Source organism: Octodon degus, unplaced genomic scaffold, assembly GCF_000260255.1.
Source record: "Octodon degus isolate 3935 unplaced genomic scaffold, OctDeg1.0 scaffold00503, whole genome shotgun sequence".
NCBI classification, from domain to species: domain Eukaryota; kingdom Metazoa; phylum Chordata; class Mammalia; order Rodentia; family Octodontidae; genus Octodon; species Octodon degus.
Window position 1 is genome coordinate 70,304 of NW_004525079.1, and position 13,566 is coordinate 83,869.

The 13,566-nt window shown below is 43.4% G+C and overlaps 1 pseudogene; it reads left to right on the top strand.

The window, feature by feature from the left end:
* Positions 1–490: 490 nt before the first annotated feature.
* LOC101560876 overlaps positions 491–13,566 on the top strand; it is a 41,895-nt pseudogene continuing 28,819 nt past the window's right edge.

The following is a 13,566-nucleotide window of genomic DNA, read 5'->3' on the forward strand; positions in this document are numbered from 1 at the left end:
CACTCGTGCAGCTAATCTGTCTCGCCAGCTCTCGGCCCACCTTATAGGACAATGGAATAGCACCATTGACGCCCTTCTGCAGTAATTGAGGGTGGCGATCACTGCAGTGAATTAGACCCACATGGATACCGGATTCACAGAAGGACTAGCATCCTTACTCACAAAAGCCATGGACCACTTGAAGGAATGGGCGGGAGCGGGGGCCCTGACTATCATGATAGTGCTGATCTCCCGGGCATGTTTGTGGTGTATCTGTCGCATGAGGTCTCAGCGGCAGCAGGATGCAGTCATGATAGCCCAAGCCTTTGAGGCTGTCGAAATCGGACAGTCACCCGGTGTTTGGCTGGCCACCCTGGCCAAGTAGCCAGCCAAGTAGCACAGGCTGTGAGGCAAAGCACTGCACTTGGCACCCAGTGGAGCTGGGAGGCCAAGAAAGATACTTCTGATTGCATGTGGGTTTGATGCCCTAAACTCCCCACCTCTGCGGAAAATGGGTATCGGGCAAGTTGCATTGTCTCTGGGCGGAGAACACCTGGACCACAATGCTACAGAGCCTTTGCACAGCAGAGATCGGACCACTGCCATTGCCTGTTGCAAAACAAAAAGGGGGAACTGTGAAGAGCTGCGAAGGACCGTGCCTACAAGATGGCACTGGTTTCCGCCTTCCACCACCCGTGGGTGAGCGCTCTCTGTGCACCACAACTCCTTATATGACCAGGGCTGGAATTATGATTCGCTTCCGCATATGCTGGACCCATGGGCGATCCCCACGTGCTGCAATGGGATTGGGCTAGGGAGTATATATTAGCCAAGGGCTGGGGGATTGGAGAAGAAGAAGCTTGCTGTAAGGGGCCTGACTAAAATGCTGAAGGAAGAGCTGTGTATTGCGTATTCTTTGCTAGCGAGGGCGTGCGCAACAGTAAGTCTCTAGGTTTCCAAGAAGAGCTGCTGGTTTCTGCGCCCGGATTTGAAAGTGTGAGTTCTTAATGCATAACAGCAAGATAAGCACCGGCTTTTTTGGGAAGCATGGTACACATATACAAGTCTCCGAATATAGCAAAACACAGCACTCTGGCTAAAACGTCACTTTGGTAACCGAATTCACATAAAAACACTGCCAAGGTTGGCAACTCTTTCAGGGTCCTACGAGAAATCATGAGTGACTTTTGGCACTTTGCAGATCGTACTGCAGAGGTAATAGAGAAGGATGTTTTCTCTCCCAATGAATTTTATGGGAACTGAGGGGAAAAGACATTCTAAGTATATAGGTTTCCAAGAAGAGTGCTGTGGTCTGCTCCAACACTTTGTGTTTCTAGTGTGAGTTCTGAATGGAGAACAGTCAGCTAAGCTCAAGCTTCTGGGGAAGCAGGTACTCATATGCCTGTTCCTGAATAGCGTGAAAACACATCCCTCTGGCAAAAACCGAACTATGGGAACAGAATTTACACAGCACCACTGTTACAAGAGTGCTAACTCATTCAGTGTGCAAAAAAAAAAGCATGCGTGAGATTGGTAAATTTCCAGGACATACTGACCAGGAACCAGATAAGGAAGATTTCTCTCCCGTTACAAATTTGTGGGAATTGAGGAGAAAACACGTGCTAATCATATAGGATTCCGAAAAGAGCTGCTGGTTTCTGCTCCATGATTTGTGTTTCTAAGTGTGAGTTCACAACCGAGAACAGTCAGCTATGTTTCACCGTTTATGGGAAGCAAGGCACAAATAAGCATGTGTTTCACAAAGTGAAACACAGCACTCTGGCTAAAACTTCACTTTGGGAATGGAAGTAATTCACAAAGACCCACTGTGCCAATATTGGAAACTCATTCAATTTACTAATAGAAAGTATGCTTGAAGTGGCTGTCTTTCCATCACGTACTGCAGAGGAACTAGAGAAGTAGGTTTCCTCTCCTTTTCATTGCTATGGGAACGTACATGCAAACACATTCTAAGAATCTGGGTTTCCATGAAGAGCTGCTGGTTTCTGATCCATTCTTTGTGTATCTATGTGTGAGTTCTGAAGGGAGGAATTAAGCTAAGCTTTAGCATCTTTGGGAAGAAGGGCACTCATGCCTGTTCCAGCATACCGAAAAACATAGCACTCTGGATAAAATTTCACTTTGGGAACCCAAGTAATTCACAAAGCCCCACTTTGCAATGAGTAGCAACGCATTTAGTTTGCTAAGAGAAAGCACGCATGAAGTTGGTGACTATCCAGCTTGTACTGAGAAGGAACAAGAGAAGGATGTTTTCTCTGACATTCATTAACATAGGAAATGAGGGGAACACAAATTCTAAACATTGAAGATTCTGAGAATAGCTACTGGTGTGTGCTGCACGCTGTGAATTCCTAAGAGTGAGCTCTGAATGGAGAACAGCCAGCTCAACTCCAGCTTTTTGGGGAAGCTGGTCACTCATATGCCTGTTCCCCAATACAGTGAGAAACAGCCCTCTGGCTAAAACTTCACGTTGGGAACCAAAGTAATTTAGAAAGCGCAAATGTGCCAAGAGCAGAAAGCAAGTGTGATGTTGGCGACTTCAAAACTCCTTTTGCAGAGGAACTAGAGAAGGACGTTTTCTCTCCCATTCATTCCTACGGGCACTGAGGGGAAAACACGTTCTAAGCATCTAGGCTTCCAAGAAGTGGTAGTGGTTTCTCCTCCATAGATTCTGTTTCTATTTGTGAATTCTACAAGAACAGCCAGCTAAGCTCCAGCTTCTTTGGGAAGTAGGGTACTCCTAAGCCTAATCCAGAATAGAGCGAAGCACAGCACTGTGGCTAAAATGTGTCTTTGGGAACTAAAGTATTTCACAAAGCTGCACTGTGTCAAGAATGAAAACTCACTGAGTTTGCAAAGAGAAAGCATCCATGAAGTTGGTGACTTTCCATCACACCACCCAGAGGAAATATAGAAGGTAGGTTTCTCATGCATTCATTCCTATGGGAAGTCAGAGGAAAGCACGTTTAAAAAAAGAGCTGCTGGTTTCTGCTGAACGCTTTGTGTTTCTAAGTGTGAGTTCTCAATAGAGAACAGCCAGCTGAGATAAAGGTTCATTGGGAAACAGGCCACACATAAGAGAGTTCCAGCATATAGGGAAACCCAGGACACTGGTTAAAAGGACACTTTGGGAACTGAAGTAGTTCCCAAAGTTCCACTGTGCCAAGAGAGCACACTCATTCAGTTTGCTAAGAAAAATCAGGAGTGAACTTGGTGACTTTCCACCTCATACTGCAGAGGAACTAATGAAGTATGTTTTCAATCCCATTCATTTCTATGGGAACTGCGGTGACAACTCATTGCAAGTCTCTATGTTTCCAAGAAGAGCTGCTGGTTTCTGCGCCTCGATTTGAAAGTGGTAGTGCTTAATACATAACAGCAAGCTAAGCACCGGCTTTTTTGGGAAGCAGGGTACACATACACATGTCTCTGAATATAGTGAAACACAGCACTCTGGCGAAAACGTCCCGTTGGTAACTGAGTTCACATAATAACACTGCCAAGGGTGGCAACACTTTCAGAGTTCTATGAGCAATCATGAGTGACCTCTGGGACTTTGCAGCTCATACTACAGAGGTAATAGAGAAGGTTGTTTTCTCTCCCAGTCATTCTTATGGGAAACAAGGGGAAAACAACTTCTAAGTATATAGGTTTCGAAGAATAGCTGCTGCGGTCTGCTCCACAACTTTGTGTTTCTAGTGTGAGTTCTGAAAGGAGAACAGCCAGGTAAGCTCAATTTTCTTGGGAAGCAGGTACTGATATGACTGTTCCTACCTAGAGTAAAAACACATCCCTCTGGAAAAAAACAGAATTATGGGAACAGAATTCACACAGCACCACTGTTGCAAGAGTGCTAACTCATTTAGTGTGCTAAAAGAAAGCATGCCTGTGGTTCATAACTTTCCAGGGCATACTGAACAGGAACCAGATAAGGAAGATTTCTCTCCCATTCCTATTTACGGGAATTGAGAAGAAAACATGTTCTATATATCTAGGTTTCCCAAAAGAGCTGCTGGTTTCTGCTCCATGCTTTGTGTTTGTAAGTGTGAGTTCACAACCGAGAATAGTCAGCTATGTTTCACCGTTTATGGGAAGCAGGGCACATATAAGCCTGTGCCCACACACAGTGAAACAGAGCACTCTGGCTAAAACATCACTATGGGAACTGATGTAACTCACAAAGACCCACTGTGCCAAGATTGGAAAATCATTCAATTTACTAATAGAAACTATGTTTCACTTTGCTGTTTTTCCAACTCGAACTGCAGAGGAACAAGAGAAGTAGGTTTCCTCTCCTTTTCATTGCTATGGGAACTTACGGGCAAACACGTTCTAAGCATCTGAGTTTCCATGAAGAGATTCTGGTTTCTGCTTCATAGATTATGTATATATGTGTGAGTTCTGAAGGGAGGAAATAAGCTAAGTTTCAGCATCTTTGGGAAGAAGGGCACTCATGCCTGTTCCAGCATACCGAAAAACATGGCACTCTGGTTAAAATGTAACTTTGTGTACCGAAGTAATTCACAAAGCCCCACTTTGCCATGAGTAGCAACTCATTTGGTTTGCTAAGAGAAAGCACGCATGAAGTTGGTGACTATAAAGCTTGTACTGAGAAGGAACAAGAGAATGATAATTTCTCTGACATTCTTTCCCATAGGAACTGAGGAGAAAACACGTTCAAATCATCTAGCCTTCCAGGAATAACTACTGGTGTGTGCTGCATGCTGTGCATTCCTAAGTGTGAGTTCTGAATGAAGAACAGCCAGCTCAACTCCTGCTTTTTGGGTAAGCTGGGCACTCATATGCTTGTTCCCTAATACAGCGAAAAAGAGCCCTCTGGCTAAAACTTCACGTTGGGAAGCAAATTAATTCAGACAGCCCAACTGTGTCAGGAGTGGCAACACATTCAGTTTGCTTGCAGAAAGCAAGCGTGATGTTGGTGACTTCATAATTCATTCTGCAGAGGAACAAGAGAAGGACATTTTCTCTCCCATTCATTCCTATGGGCACTGAGGTGAAAACACGTTCTAAGCATCTAGGCTTCCAAGAAGAGTTGGTGGTTTCTCCTCCATGGTTTGTGTTTCTATCTGTGAATTGAAAAGTAGAAAAGCGAGCTAAGCTCCAGCTTCTTTGGGAAGTAGGGTACTCCTATGCCTAATCCAGAATACAGAGAAGCACAGCACTCTGGTTAAAATTTGTCTTTGGGAACTGAAGTAATTCACAAAGCTGAACTGTGTCGATAATGAAAACTCACTGAGTATGTGAAGATAAAGCATCCATGAAGTTGGTGGCTGTCCATCTCGCCCAGCAGAGCAACTAGTGAAGGTAGGTTTCTCATCCATTCATTCCTATGGGAAGTCAGAGGAAAACACGTTCTAAGCATCTAAGTTTCCAAGAAGAGCTGCTGGTTTCTGCTTCATGTTTTGTGTTTCTCAGTGTGAGTTCTGAATAGAGAACAGCCAGCTACGCTCGAGGTTCATTGGAAAACAGGCCACACATGTGACTGTTCCAGCATATAGGGAAACACCGGACACTGTTTAAAAGTACACTTTTCGAACTGAAGTAGTTCCCAAAGCTCCACTGTGCCAAGAGTGCACACTCATTCAGTTTGCTAAGAGAAAGCAGAGGTGAACTTAGTGACTTTCCACCTCATACTGCAGAGGAACAAGTGAAGTATGTTTTCAATCCCATTCATTTCTATGGGAACTGAGGGGACAACACACTGTAATTCTCTAGGTTTCCAAGAAGAGCTGTTGGTTTCTGCGCCTTCATTTGAAAGTGTGAATGCTTAATGCATAAAAGCAAGCTAAGCCGTGGCTTTTCTGGGAAGCAGGGTACACATATACATGTCTCCGAATATAGTGAAACGCAGCACTCTGCCTAAAATGTCTCGTTGGTAACCGAATTCAAATAATAAATCTGGCAATGGTGACAACTCTTTCAGAGTTCTACGAGAAATCATGAGTGACTTTTGGGACTTTGCAGCTCATACTGCAGAGGTAATAGAGAAGGATGTTTTCTCTCCCAATCATTCTTATGGTAACCGAGGGAAAGTATATAGGTTTCCAAGAAGAGCTGCTGCAGTCTGCTCCACCACTTTGTGTTCCTAGTGTGAGTTCTGAATTGAGAACAGCCAGCTAAGCTCAAGCTTCTTGGGAAGCAGGTACTCATATGCCTGTTCCTACCTTGAGTGAAAAAACATCCCTCAGGCAAAAACAGAACTATGGGAACAGAATTCACACAGCACCACTGTTGCAAGAGTGCTAACACATTCAGTGTGCCAAAAGAAATCATGCGTGGGATTGGGAACATTCCAGGACATACTGACCAGGAACCAGATAAGGAAGATTTCGCTCCCATTACAAATTTATGGGAATTGAGGAGAAAAAACGTTCTAATCATCTAGGATTCCCAAAAGAGATGCTGGATTCTGCTTCATGCTTTGTATTTCTAAGTGTGAGTACACAACAGAGAACAGTCAGCTATGTTTCACCGTTTATGGGAAGCAAGGCACAAATAAGCATGTGTTTCACAAGGTGAAACACAGCACTTTGGCTAAAAAGTCACTTTGGAACTGAAGTAATTCACAAAGACCCACTGTGCCAAGATTGGAAACTCATTCAATTTACTAATAGAAAGTATGCTCTAAGTTGCTGTCTTTCCATCTCGTACTGCAGAGGAAGTAGAGAAGTTGGTTTATTCTCCTTTTCATTGCTATGGGAACTTATGGGAAAACACGTTCTAAGCATCTGGGTTTCCATGAAGAGCTGCTGGTTTCTGCTCCATACTTTTTGTATATATGTGTGAGTTCTGAAGGGAGGAAATAAGATAAGCTTCAGCATCTTTGGGAAGAAAGGCACTCATGCCTGTTCCAGCATACCAAACAACATAGCACTCTGGTTAAAATGTCACTTATGAACCCAAGTAATTCACAAAGCCCCACTTTGCCATGAGTTGCAACACATTTAGTTTGCTAAGAGAAAGCACACGTGAAGTTGGTGACTATCCAGCTTGCACTAAGAAGGAACAAGACAAGGATGTTTTCTCTGACATTCATTCCCATAGGAACTGAGGGGAAAACAACTTCTTATCATCTAGGCTTCTGAGAATAGCTACTGGTGTGTGCTGCATGCTCTGCATTCCTAAGTGTGAGTTCTTAATGGAGAACAGCCAGCTCAACTCCAGCTTTTTGGTGAAGCTGGGCACTCATATGCCTGTTCCCCTATACAGCGAGAAACAGCCCTCTGGCTAAAACTGCACGTTGGGAAGCAAAGTAATTCGGAAAGTCCAACTGTGCCAGGAGTGGCAACTCATTCAGTTTACTAGCAGAAAACAAGCATGAGGTTGGTGACACATAATTCATTCTGCAGAAACTAGAGAAGGACGTTTTCTTTCCCATTCATTCCTATGGGCACTGAGCGGAAAACACGTTCTAAGCATCTAGGATTCCAAGAAGAGGTGGTGGTTTCTTCTCCATGGTTTGTGTTTCTATCTCTGAATTCTAAAGGGAGAAGAGCCAGCTAAGCTCCAGCTTCTTTGGAAAATAGGGTACTCCTATGCCTAATCCAGAATATAGAGAAGCACAGCAGTCTGGCTAAAATGTGTCTTTGGGAACTGAAGTAATTCACAAAGCTCCACTGTGTCAAGAATGAAAACTCACTGAGTTTGTGAAGAGAAAGCATCCATGAACTTGGTGACTTTCCACCTAATACTGCAGAGGAACTAGTGAAGGTTATTTTCAATCCCATTCATTTCTATGGGAACTGTGGGGACAACACAGAGTAAGTCTCTAGGTATCCAAGGAGAGCTGCTGCTTTCTGCGCCATGATTTGAAAGTGTGAGTGCTTAATGCATAACAGCAAGCTAAGCACCGGCTTTTTTGGGAAGCAGGGTACACATATACATGTCTCCAAATATAGCGAAACACAGCACTCTGCCTAAAATGTCACTTTGGTAACCGAATTCACATAACACTTCCAAGGGTGGCAACTCTTTCAGGGTCCTACGAGAAATCATGAGTGACTTATGGGACTTTGAATCTCGTACTGCAAATGTAATAGACAAGGATGATTTCTCTCCCAATCATTCTTATGGGAACTCAGGGGAAAACACGTTCTAAGTATATAGGTTTCCAAGAAGAGCTGAAATCTGCTTCACCACCTTGTTTTTCTAGTGTGTGCTCTGAATAGAGAACAGCCAGCTAAGCTCAAGCTTCTTGGGAAGCAGGTACTCATATGCCTCTTCCTACATAGAGTGAAAACACATCCTTCTGGCAAAAACAGAACTATGGGAACAGAATTCACACAGCACCACTGTTGCAAGAGTGGTAACTCATTCAGTGTGCTAAAATAAAGCATGCAAGTGCTTGGTAACTTTCTAGGGCATACTTAACAGGAACTAGATAAGGAAGATTTCTCTCCCATGCCTATTTACGGGAATTGAGGAGAAAACATATTCTAATCATGTAGTTTTCCGAAAAGCGCTGCTTGTTTGTGCTCCATGCATTTTGTTTCTAAGTGTGAGTTCACAAGCAAGAACAGTCAGCTATCTTTCACCGTTTATGGGAAGCAGGGCACACATAAGCCTGTTCCCACACAAAGTGAAACACAGCACTCTGGCTAAAACGTCACTTTGGGAACTGAAGTAATTCACAAAGACCCACTGTGAAAAGAATGGAAACTCATTCAATTTACTAATAGAAACTTTGCTTGAAGATGCTGTCTTTCCATCTCGTACTGCAGAGGAAGAAGGGAAGTAGTTTTCCTCTACTTTTCATTGCTATGGGAACTTACGGACAAACACATTCTAAGCATCAGGGTTTCCATGAAGAGCTGCTGGTTTCTGCTCCATATTTTGCATATCTATATGTGAGATCTGAAGGGACTAAATAAGCTAAACTTCAGCATCTTTGGGAAGAAGGGCTCTCAAGCCTGTTCCAGCATACCGAAAAACATAGCACTCTGTTTAAAATGTCACTTTGGGAACTCAAGTAATTCACAAAGTCCCACTTTGCCATGAGTAGGGACGCATTCAGTTTGCTAAGAGAAAGCACGCGTGAAGTTGGTGACTATCCAGTTTCTACTGAGAAGTATCAAGAGAAGGGTGTTTTCTCTGACATACATTCCCATAGGAACTGAGGGGAAAACACCTTCTAATGATCAAGGATTCTGAGAATAGCTACTGGTGTGTGCTGCACTCTGTGCATTCCTAAGTGTTAGTTCTGAAAGGAGAACAGCCAGCTCTACTCCAGCTTTTTGGGGAAGCTGGGCACTCATATGCCTGTTCCGTAATACAGTGAAAAACAGCCCTCCAGCAAATACTTCACGTTGGGAACCAAAGTAATTCAGAAAGCCCTACTTGCCATGAGTGGCAACACATTCAGTTTGCTAGCAGAAAGCAAGCGTGATGTTGGCGACTGCATAACTCCTTCTGCAGAGGAACTAGATAAGGACGTTTTCTCTCCCATTCATTGCTATGGGCACTGAGGGGAAAACACGTTCTAAGCATCTAGGCTTCCAAGAAGAGGTGGTGGTTTCTCCTCCATGGTTTGTGTTTCTATATGTGAATTCTAAATGTGAACTGCCAGCTAAGCTCCAGGTTCTTTGGCAATTAGGGTACTCCCATGCCTAATCCAGAATACAGCGAAACACAACACACTTGATAAAATGTGTCTTTTGAAACTGTAGTAATTAACAAAGCTGCACTTTGTCAAGAATGAAAACTCACAGTTTGCAAAGAGAAAACATCCATGAAGTTGGTGACTTTCCATCTCAACCGGCAGAGGAACTAGTGAAGTTAGGTTTCTCATCCATTCATTCCTATGGGAAGTCAGAGGAAAACATGTTCTAAGCATCTAAGTTTCCAAGAAGAGCTGCTGGTTTCTGCTGCACGCTTTGGGTTTCTAAGTGTGAGTTCTGAATAGAGAAAAGCCAGCTAAGATCAAGGTTCATTGGGAAACAGGCCACACATATGACTGTTCCAGCATATAGGGAAACACAGGACGCTGGTTAAAAGGACACTATGGAAAATGAAGTAGATCCCAAAGCTCCACTGTGCCAAGAGTGCACACTCATTCAGTTTGCTAAGAGCAAGCAGGAGTGAACATGGTGACTTTCCACCTCCGACTGCAGATTAACTAGTGAAGTATGTTTTCAATCCCATTCAATTCTATGGGAACTGTGCGGACAACACATTGTAATTCTCTAGGTTTCCAAGTAGAGCTGCTGTTTTCTGCGCCTTGATTTGAAAGTGGCAGTGCTAAATGCATAACAACGAGGTAAGCACCGGGTTTTTTCGGAAGCAGGGTACACATATATATGTCTCCGAATATAGTGAAACACAGCACTCTGCCTAAAACGTCACTTTGGTAACTGAATTCACATAATAACACTGCAAGAGTGGCAAAAATTTCAGGGTCCTACGAGGAATCATGAGTGACTTTTGGGACCTTGCACCTCGTACTGCAGAGGTAAAAGAGAAGGATGATTTCTCTCCCAGTCATTCTTATGGGAACTGATGGGAAAACACCTTCTAAGTATATAGGTTTCGAAGAAGAGCTGCTGCAGTCTGCTCCACCACTTTGTGTTTCTAGTGTGTGTTCTGAATGGGGTACAGCCAGGTAAGCTCAACATTCTTGGGAAGCAGGTACTCATATGCCCGTTCCTACCCAGAGTGAAAACACATCCTTCTGGCAAAAAGAGAACTATGGGAACAGAATTCACACAGCACCACTGTTGCAAGATTGGTAACTCATTCTGTGTGCTAAAAGAAAGCATGCATGAGTTTGGTAACTTTCCAGGGCACACTGAACAGGAACAATATAAGGAATATTTCTCTCCCATTCCTATTTACGGGAATTGAGGAGAAAACACGTTCTAATCATCTAGGTTTAGAAAAAGCGCTGCTGGTTTCTGCTCCATGCTTTGAGTTTCTAAGTGTGAGTTCACGAAAGAGAACAGTCAGCTATGTTTCACCGTTTATGGGAAGCGGAGCACACATATGCCTGTGCCCACACAAAGTGAAACACAGCACTCTGGCTAAAATGTCACTTAGGGAACTGAAGTAATTCACAAAGACCCCCTGAGGAAAGATTGGAAGCTCATTCAATTTACTAATAGAAAGTATGCTTGAACTTGCTTTCTTTCCACCTCGTACTGCAGAGGAACTAGAGAAGTATGTTTTCTCTCCTTTTCATTGCTCTGGGAACTTATGGGCAAACACGTTTTAAGCATCTGGGTTTCCATGAAGAGCTGAAGAGCTGCTGGTTTCTGCTCCATACTTTGCGTATATATGTGTGAGTTCTGAAGGGAGCAAATAAGCTAAGCTTCAGCATCTTTGAGAAGAAGGGCACTCATTCCTTTGCCAGCATACCGGAAAACATTGCACTCTGGTTAAAATGTCACTTTGGGAATGCAAGTAATTAACTAAGCCCCACTTTGCCATGAGAAGCAATGCATTTAGTTTACTAAGGGAAAGCACGTGTGAAGTTGGTGACTATCCAGCTTCTACTGAGAAGGAACATGAGAAGGATGTTTTCTCTGACATTCATTCCCATAGGAACTGAGGGGAAAACAACTTCTAATCATCTAGGCTTCGGAGAATATCTACTTTTGTGTGCTGCATGCTGGGCATTCTTAAGAGTGAGTTGTAAATGGAGAACAACAAGCTCAACTCCAGCTTTTTGGGGAAGCTGGGCACTCATATGCCTGTTCCCTTATACAGCGAAAAACAGCCCTCTGGCTAAAACTTCACATTGGCAACCAAAGTAATTTAGAAATACCAACTGTGCCAGGAGTGGCAACTCATTCAGTTTGCTAGCAGAAAGCAATCTTGATGATGGCGACTTCATATCTCCTTCTGCTGAGGAACTAGAGAAGGACGTTTTCTCTCCCTTTCATTCCTATGGGCACTGAGGGGAAAACACGTTCTAAACATCTAGGCTTCCAAGAAGAGGTGGTGGTTTCTTCCCCATGGTTTGTGTTTCTATCTGTGAATTCTAAAAGGAGAAGAGCCAGCTAAGCTCCAGCTTCTTTGTGAAATAGGGTACTCCTATGCCTAATCCAGAATACAGCGAAGTATAGAACTGTGGCTAAAATGTGTCTTTTTAAACTGAAGTAATTCACAAATCTGCACTGTGTCAAGAATGAACACTCACTGAGTTTGAGAAGAGAAAGCATCCATGAAGTTGGTGACTTTCCATCTTGCCCGGCAGAGGAACCAGTGAAGGTAGGTTTCTCATCCTTTCATTTCTACGCGAAGTCAGAGGAAAACACGTTCACAACATCTATGATTCCAAGAAGGGCTGCTGGTTTCTGCTGCACTCTTTGGGTTTCTAAGTGTGAGTTCTGAACAGAGAACAGCCAGCTAAGCTCAAGGTTCATTGGGAAAAGGGTCACACATATGACTGTTCCAGCATATAGGGAAACGCAGGACACTGGTGAAAAGGACACTTTGGGAAATGAATTAGCTCCAAAAGGTCCACTGTTCCAAGAGTGCACACTCATTCACTTTGCTCAGACAAAGCAGGAGTGAACTTGGTGACTTTCCACGTCATACTAAAGAGGAAGTATTGAAGGATGTTTTCAATCCGATTCATTTGTATGGTAAATGTGGGGACAACACATTGTAAGTCTCTAGGTTTCCAAGAAGAGCTGCTGGGTTCTGCAACTTGATTTGAAAGTGTGAGTGCTTAATGCATAACAACGAGCTAAGCACCGGCTATTTTGGGAAGCAGGGTAAACATATACATGTTTCCCAATATAGCAAAACACAGCACTCTGCCTAAAAATTCACTTTGGTAACCGAATTCACATAATAACACTGCAAAGGGTGGCAACACTTTCAGAGGCCTACGAGGAATCATGAGTGACTTTTGGGACTTTGCAGCTCATACTGCAGATGTAAAACAGAAGGATGTTTTCTCTCCCAATCATTCTTATGGGAACTGAGGGGAAAACACCTTCTAAGTATATAGGTTTCCAAGAAGAGCAGCTGCGGTCTGCTCCACCATTTTGTGTTTCTAGTGTGTGTTCTGAATTGAGAACAGCCAGCTAAGCTCAAGCTTCTTGGGAAGCAGGTACTCATAGGCCTGTTCCTAAATAGAGTGAAAACACATCCTTCTGGAAAAAAGAGAACTATGGGAACAGAATTCACACAGCACCACTGTTGCAAGAGTGGTAACTCATTCAGTGTGCTAAAAGAAAGCATGCGTGAGTTTGGTAACAATCCAGGGCATACTGAACAGGAATCAGATAAGGAAGATCTCTCTCCCATTTCTATTTGCAGGAATTGAGGAGAAAACACGTTCTAATCACCTAGGACTCAGAAAAGAGCTGCTGATTTCTGCTCCATGCTTTGTGTTTCTAAGTGTGAGTTCACAGCCGAGAATAGTCAGCTATGTTTCACCTTTTATGGGAAGCAGGGCACACGTAAGCCTGTGCCCACACAAAGTGAAACACAGCACACTGGATAAAACGTCACTTTGGAAACTGAAGTAATTCACAAAGACCCACTGTGCCAAGATTTGAAGCTCATTCATTTTACTAATAGAATGTATGCTTGAAGTTG